Below are 25294 nucleotides of genomic sequence, written 5' to 3' on the forward strand. Positions count from 1 at the left end.
TTTTAATACTTCCCCATGTAATGCAGCAGGCACCAGAATGTGCAGCTCAAGTTTTGTTGTTCTACACAACAAGACATCATGAATGGCAAAGTGTGGCTTTGTTTTGAATAGCTTTCAGTCTGCATCAGCAATTTGTGCCTTCTGCCATTCCACAAGACTACAACCAAGTGCTCATATTATGCCAATCTTCTTGCTCAGCCCATCTGTGTTACCATATCTCCTACCCAGTTTCTGAATCACTTCGAAGTTAATTCACTTAATTTGCGGATATTGCAGGAGCACTGATACAGTTTTTGAAGAAAGATGTGAAGTTCCAGTGGATGGCTGAATGTCAAGCCACATTTGAGAAGAAACTTTCTGCAGATCAAAACTATGTGCTGGATTGAGACTTGAACTCAGGACCTTTGCCTTTTTGGATAAGCGCTCTACCCAAGAATGATTCATGACCTGTCGCCACAGCTTTACTTCAGCCAGTACCTCATCTCCTGCTTTTAAACCTAAAAACAATTCTAACATTGCATGGTCTATTAATACTTTGAATTTCTTAGTGTATAGGTAACACCTGAAATATGACACCATATATCAAACTCTGCATTTCCTTTTCCATGGTTCAGTAATTCTTCTGTCTTATTCAATTGCCTTGATGCATAAGCCACTGAGTGTTCTCCACCCTGCACTTCTTGGATTAGAACACACACTAGCAAATGGTTGGAAGCTTCATGCAACAAAATAAATAATCCGGGAATGCTTATACAGGGATAGTTGTTAGAGCTGCTTTCAACTTCTCAAATGTGCCCAGAATGAATTTTTCACTCTGCACTGAAGTGTGTGCTGATATGAATCTTCCTGGCCGTCAAAAGATCGAGATTCAAAATCAGAAACTTTGCTTTCTGTGGGCAAATGCTCTACCAACTTAGCTACCTGAGCACAACTCATGAGCCGTTCTCACAGCTTTACTTCTGCCAATTCCTCATGTGCTACCTTCCAAATCTTTTGAAGGGCAGGAGATGAGGTACTGGCAGAAGTAAAGCTATGGGAGTAGGTCATGAATCATTCTTGGGTAGAGTGCTTATCCAAAAAGGCAAAGGTCCTGAGTTCGAGTCTCAGTCCGGCACACAGTTTTGATCTGCAGAAAGTTTCTTCTCAAATATGGCTTGACATTCAGCCATCCACTGGAACTTCACACCTTTCTTCAAAAACTGTATCAGTGCTCTTGCAATATCCGCAAATCATATCACAAATGTTCTATAGTAATTACCCAATTCTAAAAATGACTTTAGCTCTTTACTTGTCGGCAGTGGCATGAAACTAAGCACTGCATGTATCAATCTTGGATTGGTTTTTACACCGTACTGGTTGATCACATGTCCTAAGTATTTACTTCTGTTAACAGAAAATGGCAGTTCTCAGTACACAGTATCAAGTGTGCTGAATGCAACCTCTTAAAAACTTCTTTCAATCATTGTCCATGTTCTTTCATATCCTTCAACTACACATTAATGTCATCCAAATATGTACTGAAGCAGCTATAAACATACACTCCTGGAAATGGAAAAAAGAACACATTGACACCGGTGTGTCAGACCCACCATACTTGCTCCGGACACTGCGAGAGGGCTGTACAAGCAATGATCACACGCACGGCACAGCGGACACACCAGGACCCGCGGTGTTGGCCATCGAATGGCGCTAGCTGCGCAGCATTTGTGCACCGCCGCCGTCAGTGTCAGCCAGTTTGCCGTGGCATACGGAGCTCCATCGCAGTCTTTAACACTGGTAGCATGCCGCGACAGCGTGGACGTGAACCGTATGTGAAGTTGACGGACTTTGAGCGAGGGCGTATAGTGGGCATGCGGGAGGCCGGGTGGACGTACCGCCGAATTGCTCAACACGTGGGGCATGAGGTCTCCACAGTACATCGATGTTGTCGCCAGTGGTCGGCGGAAGGTGCACGTGCCCGTCGACCTGGGACCGGACCGCAGCGACGCACGGATGCACGCCAAGACCGTAGGATCCTACGCAGTGCCGTAGGGGACCGCACCGCCACTTCCCAGCAAATTAGGGACACTGTTGCTCCTGGGGTATCGGCGAGGACCATTCGCAACCGTCTCCATGAAGCTGGGCTACGGTCCCGCACACCGTTAGGCCGTCTTCCGCTCACGCCCCAACATCGTGCAGCCCGCCTCCAGTGGTGTCGCGACAGGCGTGAATGGAGGGACGAATGGAGACGTGTCGTCTTCAGCGATGAGAGTCGCTTCTGCCTTGGTGCCAATGATGGTTGTATGCGTGTTTGGCGCCGTGCAGATGAGCGCCACAATCAGGACTGCATACGACCGAGGCACACAGGGCCAACACCCGGCATCATGGTGTGGGGAGCGATCTCCTACACTGGCCGTACACCACTGGTGATCGTCGAGGGGACACTGAATAGTGCACGGTACATCCAAACCGTCATCGAACCCATCGTTCTACCATTCCTAGACCGGCAAGGGAACTTGCTGTTCCAACAGGACAATGCACGTCCGCATGTATCCCGTGCCACCCAACGTGCTCTAGAAGGTGTAAGTCAACTACCCTGGCCAGCAAGATCTCCGGATCTGTCCCCCATTGAGCATGTTTGGGACTGGATGAAGCGTTGTCTCACGCGGTCTGCACGTCCAGCACGAACGCTGGTCCAACTGAGGTGCCAGGTGGAAATGGCATGGAAAGCCGTTCCACAGGACTACATCCAGCATCTCTACGATCGTCTCCATGGGAGAATAGCAGCCTGCATTGCTGCGAAAGGTGGATATACACTGTACTAGTGCCGACATTGTGCATGCTCTGTTGCCTGTGTCTATGTGCCTGTGGTTCTGTCAGTGTGATCATGTGATGTATCTGACCCCAGGAATGTGTCAATAAAGTTTCCCCTTCCTGGGACAATGAATTCACGGTGTTCTTATTTCAATTTCCAGGAGTGTATTTACACTCCATCCAGAAATTGTTGAAATATGGCCTGATGCATTCCTTAAACCAAATGGAATTTGCCGATATTGGTAATGGCTGAAGGGACTGTAAATACATTCTTCGGCTGGTCCTCTGACACTACTTCCAACTGATGGTAGCCACACTGTAGGTCCATTGTGGAAAAGTATTTGCAGTGGCCCAAGTTGCCCTGTGTTTCTGTAATATTTCGTATCAGACATGCATCCGTAACCATTCTAGCATTCAAATAGCGAAAATCACAACAGAACCTATACTTCCTTGTGTCATCTGACAACTTTTTGGTTAAAATAACAACCACTGCTCCCCACAGCCTATTACTTTTTTCTATTATGCCATCATTCAATTACTGATTAATAAACTCTTTTGTTATTGGCTGTAAATGAGGGATTACCCTATATGGTTTCCTATATGCAAGAGATTCATCCATAATCAATACCCTGTGCTCTGTTATGAGTTTAGTTGACAATGGCCAATGTGGACTGAATAAATCTACAAATTCTACTAATAGCTTTTCCATCGTTATCCTGCGTTCTTTCAAATGCTCAATTTTTGCATGTAATGCAACTGTACTGGTGGTTCAGTGATGGCTGAGGACCATACTTGACATGTCTAAATGATTCTGATTCAGAACTTCCAAATTGGCAAGTAACAATCCTTTTGCCAAAATCACTTCATCAGCACTGAAATTATCCACATTGGTAGGAATCATGTGTTCCCCATCCCCTTCCCATATGCGTCCAATGCACCATCATATAAAACATCACGATGTATCTAATTTGTCACTCTCCGCCAATAGCTCTACCAAACACAAGATATTAGTCAGTTGATCTGTATCGATGCTCACACAAAGTAATTTCTCTGTGCCTTGTCTTCATCGTTGGAAATGAATCTTAACATCTTTGTAGGCAGTTTAATTGGGTATGCCCTCATGACAGGAGAAGTTTGCAACAGTATATCACTGGTAGCAGTAACCCCCAGTCAGAACAATGTCCCATTGAAAAATAGTTTTCGCATAAAGTCTGTTTAAGATATCAAACCCCAAGATTGCTCAGTAGCCCTCGCCTACACAGACAAAACTTACATATTCTCATGTTACCCTGGAAAACATATAAGGTGGAGGTTGCAATTTCCTCTTACCCAGGAGGTACAGATTCGCCACAGACACTTAAGTCTCTGTGTCCAACAATAACTTACACTCTTAACCAATTATTGTGGCCGGGCAGTGGCTTGAAGGACTGACTGATCTGGCCTTGTAACATTAACTACATGACTTTGCTATGTCACCACTATGAATGGATATTTTTCCAGAAAACCTGCACTATACTGTATAGTATAATGATGAGAAGATCCTTTTGGGTAAAATATTCCAGGAGTAAAACAGTCCCCCAGTTAGATCACCGAGCAGGGAGAATTCAGGAGAATGTAGTTGCCAATTAATACAAATTTGGCATTCTGTACATCACAGTGTAGGATGTCCAACCCCTTAATTGGGTACATGGTTATGGAAATGAATAAGCTGGGGGGGGGGGGGGGGCGGCATTTTGTCCTTTAAGAAAATTCACAATGACTTGTACAGCAGATTTTATTGTCTTGCCTAAATATCTTTCATTTTTAAAATAACAATTTTTTGGACAATGAAAGGTTAAAGTCATATGTAATGGGAATTGGTGAAGCATTGTGACAGGAAGAACAGGTTTTGTGGACAAGTGAGGCAAGAAACCAAATAGAGTTAATACAAGAAGTGAATTTTGAAGCTCCTCTTGAAGCTATGTTCTCAGGCCACATACACATGACACAACTGTCATTGTTCCATATGTGGATACCAAATCCTGAAATAGAACACAACTTCAGTATGTATATTGGTTGTTGGAAAAGCTTTCTGCAAAAATCAAATAAAGGTAATGCAGGAGTAGGATAATAGTGGAAATTCCTGGGTGGAGCAATTTGTAAAATAAGGGAAAGACGACCACTCACCTATAGCAGATTGATGCATGGAACACAGATACATATAACAGAAAACAGCATTCACACGAGCTTTCAAGCACTTGCTCATTTTCTAGCAAAAGTACATATATTTACACACAAAACCACACAGACACCAAAACACACACACTCATGGCCACTGCAAGACTAATTATTGATACTCTACTATTGAAAGCAGTTGCGTGAGCAGATGGAGATGGGCAAGGGATAGTGCGAAAGAGGCAGGTTTTTGGACAGATGACTTAATGGTTGGACAACAAGATGAAAATAGTACAGAGGTTACAGCACAAAGAAATGCAGGAAGAGGGATGAGGAGAAAAACTGGAGGAGGGCAGAAAGGTGAAGACAAACAGTGAGGAAGGGAGGGGAGAGGGGTTCAAAAGAAGAGTGTGTGGGTGTGTGTGTGTGGTGGGGGGGGGGGGGGGTTGGGGGGTTGGTGAGTGGGTGGTTGGGCCCACATGCATGCACACAAGTGCACACATGGGGTAGTGGTGGGAGAAGACAGTACACAGATTGGACAGAGAAGGACTGGTGTGGACAGAAGAGGGAAGGGGAAAGGTAAGGTGAGGCAGTGGGAACAGGGGGGTTGCAAGAGTCCAGGATATGTTGGAGAGACAATTCCTGTCTGTGTAATTCAGGGAAACTTGTGTTGGAAGGGAGTATCCAAATGGCCCATGTACTGAAGCAGCTAGTAGTTAATAAACAAAAGACTGATACCTCTTTGTGTCATTCACCTTGCCACTGACTTCGAAAACTATAAGCAGCCACGGCTTGAGATGGATGTAGGCAAATATCCAATGATATTATATCCTGTCATTTGGATATCCATGTGTCATACACCTTACATGTACCAGTATGAGGCATCTTGAAACTTATATTAAATTTTCTTGTGAATATCATTATGTATGTAATCATTTTCTAACATTCCTGCATTGTGAGACTTGTCACCAAGATAATCAGTGTAATTTGGCATTTCATGATGAATGTCAGATGTTTGTTTACTGCTTTTCTTTTTTATGTATTATGTCTGATGCCTTCATTCTCCCTTCATTCTCATTTTTATAAAGTCAATGTATTTCAGCTACAGATTTCATGGAACATACATATTTCTGAATCCTTCTCTTGCTACTATAACGATTCTTGTACAAAGGAAATCATTTTATGCTATCAATGACTTCATTTTCTAAATTGATGAACTTTGACTTTTGTTTGCCATGTTTACCTCTTTGATGAATATGACGAGAAGATTTAACACTTCATTTTCTAATGTTTCTGCGTTGTGAGACTTAGCACCAGCATAATCAGTGGCATTTGGCATTTCGTGATGAATGTCAGATGATTGTGTACTTCATACTCCTTCGGCAATAGATAAATACTTCCTAGATATCACAAAACACTTTGGCACAAACCTTTGCTGAAACACCATTTGTATTATACCACATTTTCTTTCCTTTTTGTTGTCAAAGGCTGCACTGTTTTTAGCTTCCTAGTTTATAAAATTCAGTAAAGAGTATGTCGTTATCATTCACTGTAAGTGTGTGTATCCACTCCATTTAAGGTTAGCTTCCATAGACCACAGTACCAATGGAAATGCTACCCTGTTTCCTGACTGGAATAGTTTTTTTAGCTTTTTCAGCCACATAGTCTACTACTATGTTTCTTTGTACTTTTGCCTTTCTTTCCGTCCAGCGGTCTGCATTTCTTGAATTGTTTCCTAGTTTTTTCACTGCTAAAGGGCACAGAAAAATCTTCACTATCAGCCATGATACCAACACTAAAACATACGACCGCAAGCAAAAGCACACGTGCTATTGGCTACCAATAGCTGACGTAACATTATAGATTGGTTTAGCTCTCTGTCGCAAAGTGACATTGCGATTCAGAGATACTAAAAAATCTTTCTTTTGTACAGTAAGAGAATAAAAGTGGATAATAATTATTCATATATTGTGGGATAAGAAGTATATGAGAGTAATTATCCAAAGATGTCCATAACTTAGTTTTAAATAATTTGCAGATTGCATCCCTCTCACACTCTCGTACACGACTGACACTGCAGGAAGTGCAAAGTGGTAAAGCAGGAACGGCTAGAGAAGAAATGTGACTGCTAGCTACCAGGTAGTACAAGGACTAACCTATGATCATGGGAGATGTGATCAGCTTATCACCAGTCCTTCCCGGTGTTACTGCCAGTAGTCTGATGATGCTACTGCTCTTTTATTCAATCAGTTCCTTATTTGGTCTCACATGGGCTGAGTAGACACCATACCTCACCCTACCTCAGAAAAAATCTGAGGAGGTACCGGGTATTGAACCTGGTTTTTCCCACACCGAAGGCGGTGACGCTAAACATTTGGCTACACAGGTTGCACATCAAGAAGAATATAGTAAACCTGAAGCGGGAACATGTGGGTATTGCTGCTTACATGTCTGTCACGCAGTTGTTCAGGATGAAGGCTATGGTATTATAATAATAATAATGTCGTGTGTCTAGGGCCTCCCGTCGGGTAGACCGTTTGCCGGGTGCAAGTCTTTCGATTTGACGCCACTTCAGTGACTTGCGCGTCAATGGGGATGAAATGATGATGATTAGGACAACACAACACCCAGTCCCTGAGCGGAGAAAATCTCCGACCCAGCCAGGAATCGAACCCGGGCCCTTAGGATTGACATTCTGTCGCGCTGACCACTCAGCTACCGGGGGCGGACAAGGCTATGGTGATGCTGTGGTAATAGGAATTGATAAGTACACCTGCCGAAAATGCATTTATTCTGCCAAATGAGTAAATGAACAAGTGACAAAAATGAAATCAGATTGCAACACCCATTAACTGGCAATTGCAACAACTTTGTTTGTATAACAGTTCCACTCAAACACCAATCCTGGAGGGTGTATAGTCATTGGTGATGAGATCGTCGTCGAATCACTTGAGCCTGGGAGAGCAGTGGATGCATGTCTGGAACAAAATGAACCTTTTTCTTGCAATCGTGGAGTGTCTTGTATTTTGTGGATGCGTCGAAGCGAAGGCGGAAATGAACGGAAAGCACTAAACAAACTTATATATGCATCTGTGGGCAGCTTGGGTTAAGCTCGATCCACATGGCTCGTGGATTGAGACTCAACAAATGCATCTGTACTGCACAATGGCTCAGTTCACACTGCCATTGCTTTTCCTGCTGACCCACATCTGTGCATGCCATACGTTGCCACAAATTTCCCTATTGGCAGGTATGCACGCTGGCGGATATATGATGCAGCTAACTTGGGCCGACCATGAGCAGCTCTGGTCCATTCACACATTTTTATGATGTGGCTGCCACAGTCCTAATTTCAAAGGAAGCAAGTGATGACAGGTGTGAATATTATCAAATCATCAGTTTAATGAGTTATAATGTAATTGGATGGATAAAAAAAGAAATCCACTCACCAAGTAGTGGCAGGAGAATATGCATTAAGAAAAGTTTTAATTTATGCAAGCTTTTGGAGCCAGTGGCTCCTTCTTCCAGCAGGACGGTTGAAGGGGAACGAAGAGAGGTGAAGGAAAAGGGGTAGAGTTCAGAAGTCACCTGGAACCCCAGGTCAGGGAAGATTTACTGTCTGCTAAGTGTGCGCTCTGATGCCGCTTGGTTAATAGATTTTTTAAAATCCAAACAGTTAAATTATACGGTCAAGATTTTAATGAGTTAAATTTCCAGAACACTAATACATGTTGTTCACTAAAGAATGGACCTAGGGGAAGATCTTTTTGGTTTTGGAGAAATGAGTGAAGCTGTAAAGCAATACAAATACTGCCACTATCTTAGAAGATGGATGGAAAAAGGCAAATGTATATTTATAGCTCTTGTGGATTTAGGGAAAGCTTTTAATAATGTCAACTGGAATGCATTCTTTGAAATTCTGATGGCAACAGCAAAATGTTTTCTAAAACTTCTACAGAAACCAGACTGGAGTTAGAAGAGTCGAAGGATGAAAAAGGAAGGGAAGCAGTTGTTAAGAAGGGAGTGGAACAGGCTTATAGCCTCTGCCTGATGTTATTCAGTCTGTATATTGGGCAAGTGATAAAAAAAATAATAATTTAGGAACTCAAATTAAAGTGCATGGAGAAGAAATAAAAACTTTAAGGTTTTTCAGAGACATTGCAATCCTGGCAAAGGACTTGTAATTTCAGTCTGGAATGTTGTCAGATAAAGTCAGACAGTACTGAAGGAGATAGATTAGGAAATGAGACATTAAAATTTGTAGATCAGTTTTGGTATTTGGGTTGCAAAATAACTGATGAGGGTAAAAGCACAAGGATATAAAATGTAGAATTGCAACAGGAAGAGAATTTTTTCTGAAAAATAGAAATCTGCTAACAATTAATATAAATTTATGTGCTAGGAAGTATTTTCTGGAAGTTATCTGGAGTGTAAGCTTATACGGAAGGGAAATGTGGATGGAAACAGTGCAGACAAGAAGATAATAGGAGCTTTTGAAATGTGATGCTATAGAAGAATGCTGTTGACAGATAATGAAGAGATGCTGGATCAAATTAAGGGGAAAAGAAATTTATGGCATAATGTGACTAAAGGAAGAGATCTGTTGATGGGAAATATCCTGAGGCATCAAAGAATAGTCAGTTTGATGGTGGAGGAGAGTGTATATGGTAAAACTAGTAGGGGGAGATCAAGGCTTGATTATAGTAACAGTTCCAAGAGGATATAGGTTGCAATTTTCGTGCAGAAATCAAGAGGTTTCAATATGACAGACTTGCTGGGAGAGCTGCAACAAATCACTCTTTGGACCAAAGATCACAACAACACTCATTTGATATCCACTACTGGCTGAAGGTGTCCTACACACTCAGTCAAATGTTACAGAGTTTAGAGATACATATTCATACTGCTGTTGTATATTTTAATGTCATCCATCCAACTTCCATTACATCCTCCTCTCATTTTTATCTGGAAAAGAACTTTCTTGATGAATCTGCAATCGATTTGCTCAACCACATGTCCCATCAATCTTCACGTCCTTTCCCTGGCAGTATTAACCTTTTCACTGCAGCTGACAGCTACATCTGACAATGCCATGTCCTGGATACGGCTTACTGCCACAGCAGTTCAGCACTGCCGTGCCCCAGGTGTTGCCGACTGCTGTAGAAGTTCTGAGATGTTTTCTTGCCTATTGTTTACCTTCCCTACAGCCAAACTGATCATCATCTAATACATTCTCAATTTTCTTTTCCATTCTACTGTATATTATTTTTGTCAGCAACTTCGATGCATGGCCTGTTAAGTTGGCTGTCAATAATTCTCACACTTGTCAGTTCTTGCAGTCTTTGGAACTGTTTGGATGATATTTTTGCAAAAGTCAGACGGTATATTGCCAGACTCATACATTCTACACACCAACATGAACAGTCATTTTGTTGCCACTTCTCCCAATGATTTTAGAAATTCTGATGGAATGTTATCTATCACTTCTGCCTTATTTGATCTTAAGTTGTCCAAAGCTCTTTTAAATTCTGATTCTAATACATGCTTATCTCTTTTCAATCGACTCCTGTTTCTGCTTCTACCACATCAGACAACTCTTTCCCCTCATACAGGCCTTCAGTGGGTTCTTTCTACCTATCTGCTCTCTCCTCTGCATTAAACAGTGGAATCCCACTGCATTCTTAATGTTACCACCCTTGCTTTTAATTTCACTGAAAGTTGTTTAGACTTTCTTACATGGGTCAGTCAGTCCTTCCGACAATCATTTCTTTTTTGATTTCTTCACATTTTTCATGCAGCCATTTCTTCTTAGCTTCCCTAAACTTCCAATGAACACTATGTGATCAAAAGTATCCGGACACACCCAAAAACATACATTTTTCATATCAGGTGCATTGTGCTGTCACCTACTGCCAGGTACTCTATATCAGCGATCTCAGTAGTCATTATACATTGTGAGAGAGTAGAATGGGTCACTCCGCGGAACTCACAGACTTTGAATGTGGTCAGCTGATTGGGTGTCACTTGTGTCATATGTCTGTATGTGAGATTTCAACACTCTTAAACATCCCTAGAGGTCCACTCTTTCCGATGTGTTAGTAAAGCGGAAACATGAAGGGACACATACAGCACAAAAGCATACAAGCCGACCTTGTCTGTTGACTGACAGAGACCGCCAACAGTTGAAGAGGGTCGAAATGTGTAACACGCAGACATCTATCCAGACCATCACACAGGAATTCCAAACTGCATCAGGATTCACTGCAAGTACAGTTAGGTGGGAGGTGAGAAAATTTGTATTTCATGGTCAAATGACTGCTCATAAACCACACATAACACCGGTAAATCCTAAATGACGCCTCTCTTCCTGTAAGGAGCATAAACATTGAATGACTGTACAGTGGAAAAACGTTGTGTGGTGTGATGAATCACGGTACACAATATGGTGATCCAATGGCAGGGTGTGGGTAAGGTGAACGTCATCTGCCAGTGTGTATAGTGCCAACAGTAAAATTTGGAGGCAGTGGTGTTATGGTGTGGTCATGTTTTTCAGGTAGGGGGCTAGCACCCCTTGTTGTTTTGTGTGGCACTATCCCAGCACAGGTCTACATTGATGTTTTAAGCACCTTCTTGCTTCCCACTGTTGAAGAGCAATTCGGGGACGGCGATTGCATCTTTCAACACAATTGAGCACCTGTTCATAATGCATGGCCTGTGGTGGAGTGGTTACATGACAATAACATTCCTGTAATGGACTGGCCTGCACAGAGTCCTGACGTGAATTCTATAGAACACCTTTGGAATGCTGACTTAGTGCCAGGGCTCACCGACCAACATCGATGATACCTCTCCTCAGTGCAGCACTCCATCAAGAATGGGCTGCCATATCCCAAGAAACCTTCCGGCACTTGACTGAATGTATGCCTGCGAGAGTGGAAACTTCATCAGGGCTAAGGGTGGGCCAACACCATACTAAATTCCAGCATTACCAACGGAGAGCGCTACGAATTTGTAAGTCATTTTCAACCGAGTGTCCGGATACTTTTAGTAACATAATGTATTCCATTCCTCAGTGATTTGTATTTCTGTATTCCTGAATGTCCCTGAACATGTAGAATGTAGAATGTAGTTTATTCGTCTCATAATGTACAGTGACAAATCCAAGATTTTTGTACTAGAGACATGTCAAATCACTTTTTAAAAAATAAGGTTATAATAATTAACATATTTAGGCAGGCATTTCTGAATTTTTAGACATGAATGATTTACAAGAACATATACAGGGTGTTTCAAAAATGACCGGTATATTTGAAACGGCAATAAAAACTAAACGAGCAGCGATAGAAATACACCGTTTGTTGCAATATGCTTGGGACAACAGTACATTTTCAGGCAGACAAACTTTCGAAATTACAGTAGTTACAATTTTCAACAACAGATGGCGCTGCGGTCTGGGAAACTCTATAGTACGATATTTTCCACATATCCACCATGCGTAGCAATAATATGGCGTAGTCTCTGAATGAAATTACCCGAAACCTTTGACAACGTGTCTGGCGGAATGGCTTCACATGCAGATGAGATGTACTGCTTCAGCTGTTCTATTGTTTCTGGATTTTAGCGGTTCAAGTGTCCCCACAGAAAGAAGTCACAGGGGTTCATGTCTGGCGAATAGGGAGGCCAATCCACGGCGCCTCCTGTATGTTTCGGATAGCCCAAAGCAATCACACGATCATCGAAATATTCATTCAGGAAATTAAAGACGTCGGCCGTGCGATGTGGCCGGGCACCATCTTGCATAAACCACGAGGTGTTCGCAGTGTCGTCTAAGGCAGTTTGTACCGCCACAAATTCACGAAGAATGTCCAGATAGCGTGATGCAGTAATCGTTTCGGATCTGAACAATGGGCCAATGATTCCTTTGGAAGAAATGGCGGCCCAGACCAGTACTTTTTGAGGATGCAGGGACGATGGGACTGCAACATGGAGCTTTTCGGTTCCCCATATGCGCCAGTTCTGTTTATTGACGAAGCCGTCCAGGTAAAAATAAGCTTCGTCAGTAAACCAAATGCTGCCCACATGCATATCGCCGTCATCAATCCTGTGCACTATATCGTTAGCGAATGTCTCTTGTGCAGCAATGGTAGCGGCGCTGAGGGGTTGCCGCGTTTGAATTTTGTATGGATAGAGGTGTAAACTCTGGCGCATGAGACGATACGTGGACGTTGGCGTCATTTGGACCGCAGCTGCAACACGGCGAACGGAAACCCGAGGCCGCTGTTGGATCACCTGCTGCACTAGCTGCGCGTTGCCCTCTGTGGTTGCCGTACGCGGTCGCCCTACCTTTCCAGCACGTTCATCCGTCACGTTCCCAGTCCGTTGAAATGTTTCAAACAGATCCTTTATTGTATCGCTTTTCGGTCCTTTGGTTACATTAAACCTCCGTTGAAAACTTCGTCTTGTTGCAACAACACTGTGTTCTAGGCGGTGGAATTCCAACACCAGAAAAATCCTCTGTTCTAAGGAATAAACCATGTTGTCTACAGCACACTTGCACGTTGTGAACAGCACACGCTTACAGCAGAAAGACGACGTACAGAATGGCGCACCCACAGACTGCGTTGTCTTCTATATCGTTCACATCACTTGCAGCGCCATCTGTTGTTGAAAATTGTAACTACTGTAATTTCGAAAGTTTGTCCGCCTGAAAATGTACTGTTGTCCCAAGCATATTGCAACAAACAGTGTATTTCTATCGCTGCTCGTTTAGTTTTTATTGCCGTTTCAAATATACCGGTCATTTTTGAAACACCCTGTATAACACTTATGGTCATTTTGCAGCTTTCAATACAATTTATACAATATACTTACAACTTATGGTACAATACATAATCTTTATTGTTTCTTTTCTTTTCAAAATGCCAAAGTGTCCTGCATGAATTCTTCAATTGTATTATAACATTTTTCCACTAGAGTATTAAATAACTATCTTTTTAGCGGGTCAAACTCCATATTTAACAGATTTGTGTTATTTAATATATTGTAAATTTTTAATCCCATGTACAATGGCGTTTGAGCGTAAAGTTTTAAATTATGAGAGGGAAGTTTGAAACTGTGTCTGTGATGAGTACTGTAATTGTGGTTGAAATGAAAATTGTCAAGTGAGTTTGGATTTTTATATATGAAAATAAAAATTTTGTAGATGTACAGAGAAGGAATGGTTAGTATTTTTAATTTTTTAAATAATGGGTGATATTATGTTCTTTTTTGTACTAAACAAGTTTCTTATGTTTCTCTTTTGAAGAGTAAGTAATCCCGGGCTGTTCATTGAGTTTCCCCAGAAAAATATTCTGTATCGAATTATAGTCTCAAAGTAGCTGTGGTAAACTATCTTCCTGGTGTCCACAAGAGTGGAACCAGATAAGACATTCATCACATAAGCTAGGCTGTTTAGTTTGTTTGCTAAGTAGTCTACATGTGCCTTCCAATTTAAATTTTTGTCAAGATTTAGACCTAGAAATTTTACATAACTTGGTTTGGTCATTTCCTGATCACAGTGCACTATTTTTATGGGAGATGCTGATGTTGTTTTAGCACTGAACTGCACTAATTGTGTTTTTGTGTCATTGAGTTTTAATCCTTTATGCTGAAACCGTAATTCTAGGTTTCCCATTATATTTTCCACAGTATGTGTGCTGAATTGTCATTTTCAATTAAAACTGAGGTGTAATCTGCAAATAAAATGGAGTGAACATCAATGCTTAAAGGTAAATCATTTATGTACAGCAGAAAATGATAAGGCCCTAAAAATGGGCCCTGTGGGACCCCTGTACAAATCTTTTTCCAGTCTGAGAATGATTTTTTTCCATTTGAATTTAGAATAACGCTGTTTCCTTTCTGACAAATAAGATTTGAACCACTGCAATGCCCTGTCCACAATCCCATATCTCTCTAACTTGTGTAGAAGTAGTAAGTGATTGACCAAGTCAAAAGCTTTGGACAAATCACAAAAAATACCTGTGACCTTTTCACCCTTATCTAAAGCAGAGTTTATCGTTTCATTGAATTCCCTGATAGCACTTATTGTATTTCTACCTTTTGAAAACCAAATTGATTTTTAACTATAATATCGTTTTCTACAAGAAGGTTTTCAAAATGTTTTGCAACAATCCTTTCTATCACCTTAGCAAAAACTGGCAGCAGGGAAACAGGGCAGTTATTTCCCAAGTCATCTGGTGGGCCTTTCTTGAACAATAGTCTTATTTCAGCATATTTTAACACATCCAGGAAATAGTCTTCCTCAAATGACTGATTTATAATTTTAGCTAATGCATGAGAAATGATGTTATAAACAGCCTTGAGTACAGTGGTTTGAATTTCGTCCCACCCAGCTGATTTCTTGTTTTTTAAAGACACTATAGCATCTTCTACATTTTTTGGGATAATTCTTTTGAATGTTTTAAGGCTTGCATTTTGTTTTATATTTACAAAGTTGACATCTACCGTGTCCTGGTGGACTGTGATATCTACTTTGGATTTTATATCTAAAAGCAAAGATGATGTGACTTACCAAACGAAAGTGCTGGCAGGTCGATAGACACACAAACAACCTGCCTGCCAGCACTTTCGTTTGGTAAGCCACATCATCTTTGCTTTTAGATATATTTTTCCCACGTGGAATGTTTCCCTCTATTATATTCATATCTCTACTTTGGATTTTGCCACACTTATGAAGAAATCATTGAAACAGTCTGACATTTGAAAAGGATCTATAATTATATCATTTTTAATTTTTATTTGGACAAAATCTTGGCACTTGTTCTTTACTCCCAACTCAGATTTAATGACACCACAAATTGCCTTTGATTTATTTTCTTATTTACTAATATACTGGTTGTTAGCCAATTTTTTGCTGCCTGTACAACCTTTTTGAAAGTATTCTTATATCACTTTACATACCCCGCAAAGTTAGTATTTTTGTTATGTTTTAACTCATTGTGAAGCTGACTTTTCCTGGCAGTAGAAATTTTTATTCCTGGTGTAATCCAATTTATTTTATTGGCCTCTCTTTGTCGCCAGGCTTGAGGGGGAAAAAGTTTCGTTGAAAACATCTAGGAAACAGTTTAGGAATATTTTGAAAGTTTTTTCACTCGACACACTATTATCTAGAGCCCAGTTTGTAGTTCTTAGTTTGTTACAAAATATATTTACATCCTCTTTGCTAAAGTTCCTTATAAAACATGTTTTCACATATTTTGGTTTCCCTATTTTTGGAAGCTCTATGAGCAGTGCTGAATGATCTGATATGCCTAAATCTAAACAGAATTTACTTCCATCCTCAAACTGATAATTTGTCAGAATATTGTCAATACATGTTTCAGAGTGGCTATTTCCTCTAGTACATTCAGTGAAATTTAAAGTGAAAGCATATTTCTGAATGTATAGTGTCATTATTATTATTTAATACATTTACATTAAAGTCTGCTGCAATTACATTTCTTTTTATTTCTGTCTTTCTGAAGTCCTTCTAATAAACACTGCAATTCGGATAAAAAGAATTTTGTTACAACACTTCCAGGAATTCTATACAGAGATACAATTACAGCATTTAAATCAATTAGCTCCACAGCACAACTTTCAAAATTACCTTCCTCATTCAAACAATTGAACTCAGTTCTCTCTTTAAAATTTATTGAGTCATTTGGGATGATGTAGCAGCCCCCATGAGATCTGTTACCTCTACAAAAACTTCTGGCAACCGTAAAATGTTCAATTTTTTGTTTAGAATCCCTATACTTTCATTTTTCAGCCAATGTTCATTTAAACACACAATTTTTAAATTTGAACATTCTGAAAGTAAAACTTGAAGTTCATCAATTTTAGAGTAACTTGGGTTACAAAAATCTGAGGCTATACTATTTATGTTCCAATGCATTAGAAAATGTTTATGCTCTTTTGAATGCTTTAAAGTAAATAATTTGTTGGAATATAATTATATTTTTTATTTTCAGTTCATCCTTTTTTTTAACATCCCTTCCCTGTAAAGTTTGGAAGGTAGGAGATGAAGTACTGGCGAAATTAAAGCTGTGAGGACAGGTCGTGAGTCGTGCTTGGATAGCTCAGTTGGTAGAGCACTTGCCCACGAAAGGCAAAGGTCCTGAGTTCAAGTCTCAGTCCGGCACACAGTTTTAATCTGCCAGGAAGTTTCATCCCTTCCATACTTTGTCAGTTTCCCTGATTACTGATGATTTTGCAAACGTCCAAAAACATTTTACTCAGAGTCACTGAGCCTAGCCTATTGAAATATACACCATCTATACCCAGATATTTGTTACTTATGAATTTGTTTGGGTTTATAAATACCACACCAAGCTTATCACACTGGTCCTTAACTCCATTGTTTATTTTATCTATGTAAGTCATTCACTGATCTCCAGTGCAAAATACCACTTATTACCAGCCTTGAGTTAATATACAAAGATTTGGCAGTATGAATCAAGTTTCGAGATTCACTAATGATTTCGGCCTCCCTGCTGTGTCAAACAGAGTATGTCCCAACATGCATGAATACGCTCTCGACATTTGATTGCACTTGGACACCATTTTGGTTAGTAGCAGTGTTTTTTAAATGGTTGTTTAGTAGATTGATCAACTGAAGTATTTCTTATGTTACCCATGGTTTCTTTGCAGTTACTTTCTTTGTATATATGTTTTTCTTTCCAACTTCTGTGATTGCCCTGTTTAGAGATACCCATTCCTCTTTAACTGTACTGCCCACTGAGCTATTCCTTACTGTGGTATCTATAGCATTAGTGAACTTCAAGCATATGTCATTATTCCTTAGTACTTCTGTATCCCATCTTTTTGGGTACTGATTCTTCCTGACTACTCTCTTAAACTTCAGCCTACTCTTCATCACTACTACATTGTGATCTGAGTCTATATCTGCCCCTGGTTATCTGATTTCAGAATCTCTCTCTGACTATGATGTAATATAACTCAAATCTTCCCATATCTCCTGGCCTTTTCCAAGTACACCTCCTCCTCTTGTGATTCTTGTCCAGAGTATTCACTATTACCAGGTGAAATTTATTACAGAACTCAATTAGACTTTCTCCTCTCTCATTCCCAATACCAAGCCCATATTCTCCCATAACCCTTTCTTTAGCTCCTTCCCCTACAACCACATTCGAGTCCTCCATGACTATTACACTGTCATCTCCCTTTATGTACTCCATTAGCCATTTGATATTCTCATATACATTCTCTACCTCTTCATCTTCAGTTTAGGATGTCATCTTGTATACCTGAACTATCATTGTTGATTCTGATAAGAACAACCCTATCACTGAACTGTTTACTGTGGTACACTCTCTGCTCTACCTTCCATTTCATAATGAATCCTAATCCTGTTATACCATTTTCTGCTGCTGTTGAAATTACCCTATAGTCATGTGACCAGATATCCTTGTTTTCTTTCAATTTCACTTCAAAAAGTCTGCTAAACATGTAAGTCTTTGGTCGGAAGGCCTTCTTCTGAAATAGACAACATACATACACACATTCATGCAAACACAGCTCACACACACATGATCACTGTCTCTGGCTGCTGGGCCAGACTGTGAGCAACTGCACGTGATGGCGGGAAGTAATATGTGTGGTGGGGGTAAGGAGGAGGCTGGGATGGGGAGGGGGAGGGAGATCAGAGTCGGGTTGGAGATGGTAAAGTGATGTTTGTGGGAGCATACAAGGATGAAATGGAGAGAGGGTAGGGCAGCTAGGTGCTATCAGGAGGCTAGATGGAGGGGTGGGGCACAGAAAAGGGGAGAGAAGTAAATACAGTGTGAGTGAATTGGTGGGACAGAGGGATGTTTAGTGTCGGAGAGGGAACAGGAAAGGGGGTACATGGGTGAAGGACAATGATTAATGATGTTGAAGCCACGACACTTACAGGACTGTAGGATATATTGCAGGGTGAGTTCCTGCCTATGCAATTTGGAAAAGCTGGTGTTGGTAGGAAGCATCCAATTGGCACAGGCTGTGAAGCAGTCATTAAAATGAAGAACACTGTGTTGGGCAGCGTACTCAGCAACTGGATGTCCAGTTTTTCCTTGGCCACAGTTTGTCAGTGGTCATTCATGCGGACAAACAGCTTGTTGGTTGTAATGTCTCTGCAGAATGAAGCACGGTGGTTGCAGTTTAATTTGTAGATGACATGACTGATTTCACATGTAGCCATATCTTTGACGGGATAGATGATGCTTGCGACAGGAGTGGAGTAAATGGTTGTTATCTTTTATAGAGGAGGGTAGGTTGCAGGTAATAGGCTGACAATGTCGGTCTATGAGAACAAGGATACCCTCATTAGAGCACAGTAAACAGCCACAATGGGGCATTTTGGGTGGTTGGGTTTATGGACTTTAGGAAGACTGTAGAAGGCAGGAGAGCAAGGAGTGGCAGGAGTAAGGAGAGAAAGATACTCTTAGTAGAGTTCTGGGATGGGTGTAAGGATTTGGGGAGTGACTGGAGATTATGCTGAAGTTTTGGAATAGGGTTACTGTGGCAGGGTTTGTAGGTGGACGAATCTGACAGCTGGTGGAGTCCTCTTCCCGCGTCACTCTCGCATATTTTCACATGTTATTTTCCCTACCTTCCCATGCCACACGAACTTTTACCTCATTCTACCGCTCTCTCTCCATCCCCCACTCTTTCTCCTCTCTTATTCCACTTTGCATGCATTAGTCTGGTCTAGACACATGTGCTGTTACCCTTCTCCATACATATCCACCCACAGAGCTGCAACCAACATTACAATCTTTTTTATTTATTTTCATCTTTGGTCCTGTTGTGTTTTCACCCTTCCATATTGGCCTACTCCCTCAGGTTCATCTTGTTTCCACATACTTCATCTGTTCAGTGCTTTATGTGATTTTTCACACAGGTTTTGGTGTATTTTGTGGATATTTTTGCACATATTTCTATGCTATTTACATATTTTATGCATTTTTATCCTTCGCCATGGATCCTTGCATCTTCCAGCTGTGTCAGTTGAGAAAAGTTTTCTTATCCCTAGCCAGAACCTAGTCCCACAAACTGTTCCTGAATTGTTGCTTGGCACATGGCACCGCCCACATGGCCTTATCATGAAATTACACATCTCCAGCTGCAACCTCTCCTTAAAATGACCTCCATCTGTTCAGGTTCTGCCAGTTCTTAACCCTCACCAAGGTAGCCCTGCAAAACCATGTCAATCAGGCCCAAACCTCCTTGCACTACCTCCTCTCCACTTGTAAAATTCTTCTACTGCTCAGTCCCAACTTCCTGGATCCCAGAAACACTTGCCCTCCAAGAACAAGAGCAGCATGCACAATGCTACCTCAAAAACTCTCCAACCTGTTCACTTCCTACACCTGCCTTGGACTACCACTTTCCACCACCTCTACAACAGCCTTCAAACCTTCTACACATCCCCTCTTAGATGACAAACCATAGCTTGCAGGCCTACTACATTTACCTAAACAGACCTGAAACAGTCATGAACCTTTCCTCCAAAAGTCTTAGCCCCACACAAGTATCATTCCTTTCCAAAGGTCTTATTTTGCCCCATTCCAAAATTCAGTCATGCTGAACTTGTTAAAGACCTTTTCTCCATCTACCAGTCCCTACAGTGGAAACACTTTTTTCCACCAACCCTACCAATCAGACTCAACCTAACACCAACATTGAACTCTGCCTCACTCAGTTCAGTCCTCCTTCCAACTGTGATTCATACCTACCGCCCTCAAATCACCCCCTGTTGACTTTCCAGAATTTCTTAACTTCAAACATTACCTCACCATCATTCCCCAAATCCCTCAACATGCAAGCTAATGCTACATCCGCAGTGAGAACTGCAAACTACTACCTAAAATCTGATCCTGACCTTATTATCCTACATGCTGACAAAGGCTCCACCTCTTTTGTTTTGAACTGCAAGGATTACTTGGCAGAAGAATTTCACTAGCTGTCAGATTCATCCACCTACAAATTCAGCCACAGTGACCCCATTCCAAAAATCCAGCAGGATCTCCAGTCTCTCTTCAAATCCATAGGCCCACCCCAAAACATTTCCCTAGTCAGTTTCTCTCTCTCTCTCCCCTCACCCCTACCATCCCCACATTCCTGCCTTCTAGAAGCTTCCTAAAGTCCATACACCCAACCACCCAGGATGGCCCATTGTGCCTGGTTACTGTGTCCCCACTGAGAGAATCTCTGCCTTCTTAGAAGAACACCTTGAGCCTATTACCCGCAACCTACCCTCCTATGTAAAAGATAACAACCATTTCCTCTATGGGCTCTCCACAATTCTTGTTCCTTTACCACATGGTGCCCTGGTCGTCACTACTGATGCCACCTCCCTGTGCACTAAAATCCATAATGCCCATGTCCTAGCCACTTTTGAACACTACCTTTCCCAATGTCCTACAGATTCCAAACCTATAATCTCATTCCTGGTGATGAGGACCAACTACTACTCATGCACAATTACCTCCCCTTTTAGGGCATCACCTACAAATAAATCCAGGTTATGGCAATGAGCACCTGCGTGGTACCATTCTATGTCAACCTATCCAATGCCCACCCAGAATCCCAAACCACTCACCTGATGCAGAATTGTTGATGCCTCCTTCGTGATTTGTATTGAAGGTTCCAACACCATATCCGCATTCCTCCAGAACCTCAACACCTTCTCCCCCACTCGCTTAACCTGGTCCTTCTCAACCAAACAAGCCATCTTCTTCGTTATAGACCTCCACCTCAAAGATGGCTACATCAGCACATCCGTCCATATCAAACCTATCAACCACCAGCAATACCTCCACTTTGACAGTTGCCAACAATTCAATACCAGGAAATTCCTTGCACACAGCCTAGCCACCTGTGGCCACCACCTCTGTATTGATGAGCTGTCCCTCTTGAAATATATCAAGAGTCTCACTGAGGCCTTCACAGACTGTAATTACCCTTCCAACGTTGTACAGAAACATATCTCCCGTGCTTTATCCCTCGAGTCACTCACCACCTCCCAGTCTCACCATCTAGCCAGAGTGGAGCATTCCCCCATGACTCAATACCACCCAGGACTGCAGCTACTGAAATCACATTCTGTGCCAGGGTTTTGAGTAACTCTTGTCATGCCCTGAAATGAGGAATTTCCTACCCATTATCCTTACCATCTATCCCACCCACTCAACCTACACAATATCCTTGTCCATCTCTACAGAACCTCTGCTCCCTACCCCTTGTCTTACGGCTCGTATCTCTGTAACAGACCTAGAGGCAAGACCTGTTCCATATCCTCTCACCGCCACCTATTCCACTCCTGTCACAAACCTCACTTATCCCATCAAAGGCAGGACTACCTGTGAAATCAGTCATGTGATCCACAAGCTATGCTGCAACCTCTGTGCTTCGTTCTACATAGGCATGACAGCCAACAAGTTGTCTGTCCGCATGAATGGCCACTAACAATCTGTGGCCAAGAAACAGCTGGATACTCAGTTGCTGAGCACACTGCCCAATACAATGTTCTTCATTTTAATGACTGCTTCACTGCCTGTGCCATCTGGATCCTTGCCCCTAGCCTCCTCCTTACCCCCACCACCCAGCTTGCTTCTCCCATCATGCACAGTTGCCTTCAGTCTGGCCCCGGCAGACAGAGACAGTGATCATGTGTGTGAGCTGCATTTGTGTTAATGTGCATGTGTATGTTGTCTATTTCAGAAGAAGGCCTTCTGTACAAAAGTTTAAGTGTTTTATAGTCTTTTTGTTGTGCCTGTCAGGAACTCAACATTCTGCTATATGGCAAGTAGCAATCTATCCTTTTCGTAATACTACCATTATTATGTCCTGGATTTTCCATTGTTCCTTCTTGAAGCAGAAGAGTGAAGGCAACACCATCCTGGAAGAGTTCTTGAATGTAGCTAAGAGAAATGCTCTTGTTATCAAACAGTTCAGGTGAGGTAGAGGGAAAAAATTTGGTAACAAGAAAGTACAAGAATTTTCACTCAGAGTTTGATGAAAAGACTGTGCTGGGCTATCTAGTTGGGTATGTGAAAGACAGACATGGATTTAGGGTCAGGATTTCATCTCCTAGGAAGGTTGTATTTAGTGATGAAGTAAAATTCGAAACTGAAGTTGTATGTAATCTGTGCTCCAATGTTCCTTAATTTGAAGTTTCTCATGATGAAACCATTAATAGAGTCAACCTAATCAGGCATCTGATGAGAAAAAGGAATCAGAAAATGTGAGCCACAACAAGAAGACAGAGATCCAAGCAAAGAAGTAGTGTGGATACGATGTCAAGTTTCAGAGGAAGTCAAGTATTAAGTGAGAAACAAAGAAACAAATGTGAAATAAAGAAACTGGAATGGATGACCAGTGGAGATTATGGGTACATGGCTAGAACTCCTTTTATCAAATACAATGATACAATTTGTATACTGAAAGTTTGCAGTCTAGCAATAAAAATCAGTGACTGGAGGCCATTAATGAAGAATTGAAGAGCCTGAAAGAGACTAATGGCTATTAGTTGATGGTTCAAGTGATGGGGAAAAAAAGGAGAGAGAGAGGGGAGAGAGAGAGAGAGAGAGAGAGAGAGAGAGAGAGAGAGAGAGAGGCCCCATCCAGGGAAGTTTGGCCGCTGGGTGCAAGTCTTATTTCAGGCGATACCACACTGGATGAATTGCATGTTGGTGATGATGAGATAATGATAAGGTAACACAACACCCAGCCCACTGATGGCAAAAATCTCCAACCAAGCCAGGAATTGAACCTGGGCCCAACGCATGGTAGGCAAGCACATTAACACTCAGCCATGCAGGTGGACAGTGGTGCAAAGATTTTGCAGAACTGATGGGTCTGACATAAGAAAACTGTAGAAAATGAGAAAGTTCGCTTTAAGGATCAACTTGTGGCAATGGCCTGAGATGTTCAACAAACAACAAGTGTTGTTTCAACTCTCACTCATGGAGCTGAATCATGGGCCAGTCAATTTCAAAAGACCGTGGCAGTTTCCAGTGTGGAAGCAGAAATAATACCAGCAAATGAAGGAATAAAGGAGATGGTTTTGCTGAAAAGCATGCTGTATAAAGTGACTGAAACAAGTGAAAATCCTACACTCTAAATTGACAATAAAGTACAGTGAAGTTGTCTAAAAATGCAATGTATCATCAAAAATTGAAGCACATAGATGTCTGTCACTTCTACACCATGGAAAGACTTTTGAATGGGGAACTTGGATTAGAACACACTGACAGGACTAACCAGTTAGCTGATCTACTGACAAGCCACTGGAAAGGGTCTGACTCAAGAGTCTTCACAAGGGAACTGGAGTACAGAAGATTAGATCCACATTTTTCTTTGGATCAACTGTTAACAAAGAAAAGAAAAATTACAAATATATGTCATATCTGTGTTTATCTTTGTTATGCTAGTGCAATGGAATTTTTGAACTGGTAAAGCTTAAATATTTAGAAAGATATAACCGCCATTTGACTGTATAACTAGTTTTATTCCACAATCTAGACTGTAGTCTTAGGCCATTATCAAGTGTTACAAGTATTAAAAACCATTAGACAAGAGTAGAACACAAGTTATCATCAAAATATGAATCTTCAGATATACAAACCAATTTTGTCAAAAGTAAATGTAAGAACATTTGCATAATATACTAATTTACTGGAAATCAGTGCAACTTCTTCACTTGATATGGTTGTGGAATAAAATAGATGACTAAATCACAGATTTTAAACTTTACTACACTGTGTCTGAGCAGCCACTCAGTGTAATGAAGTTTAAAATTTGTGATTTGGTCGTCTATTTTATCCCAGAACCATATAAAGTGAAGAGCTCATGCTAATTGCCAGTAAATTAGCGTATTACACAAACGTTCTTGCATTTACTTTGGACAAAATTGGTTTATACAACCGAAGGTATATATTTTGACGATGACTTGTGTTCTATTCAAGTCTAATGATTTTTATACTTTTAACAATTGATAATGGCCTAAAGCCAAAATCTAGATTGTGGGATAAAACCATTTGTACAGTCAAATGGTGCTTATGTTTTTCAGAAAGTTTTATATGACTGTGGCTTCACACAAAGTAAAATGATTAAGGCTGAAAGAGTTTGGTACTATGTTCTTGTGCGTGGATATCTGGGGAACCAAGCTTTGTAAATATTTTGTAGTCCATTTCAAACTTTTTTAACACTCTTTCTGAGAGCAACAATGGAAATAAGGAACATAACAAAACAATTACAGACTACTGGCAAATTTCATATGGTTGTGTTTTCACAAACATCAAAC

General features: G+C 41.2%; 1 protein-coding gene across 1 annotated transcript in view; it reads right to left on the minus strand.

Annotated features, from left to right (window-relative positions):
* The window catches only part of LOC126199400 (tubulin polyglutamylase ttll6-like), a gene marked incomplete at its 5' end in the record, with an annotated part of 426833 nt that overhangs the window by 16049 nt on the left and 385490 nt on the right, over positions 1-25294 (minus strand). The window lies entirely within an intron of this gene.

The sequence above is a fragment of the Schistocerca nitens genome, chromosome 8 (assembly GCF_023898315.1).
Source record: "Schistocerca nitens isolate TAMUIC-IGC-003100 chromosome 8, iqSchNite1.1, whole genome shotgun sequence".
NCBI classification, from domain to species: Eukaryota; Metazoa; Arthropoda; class Insecta; order Orthoptera; family Acrididae; genus Schistocerca; species Schistocerca nitens.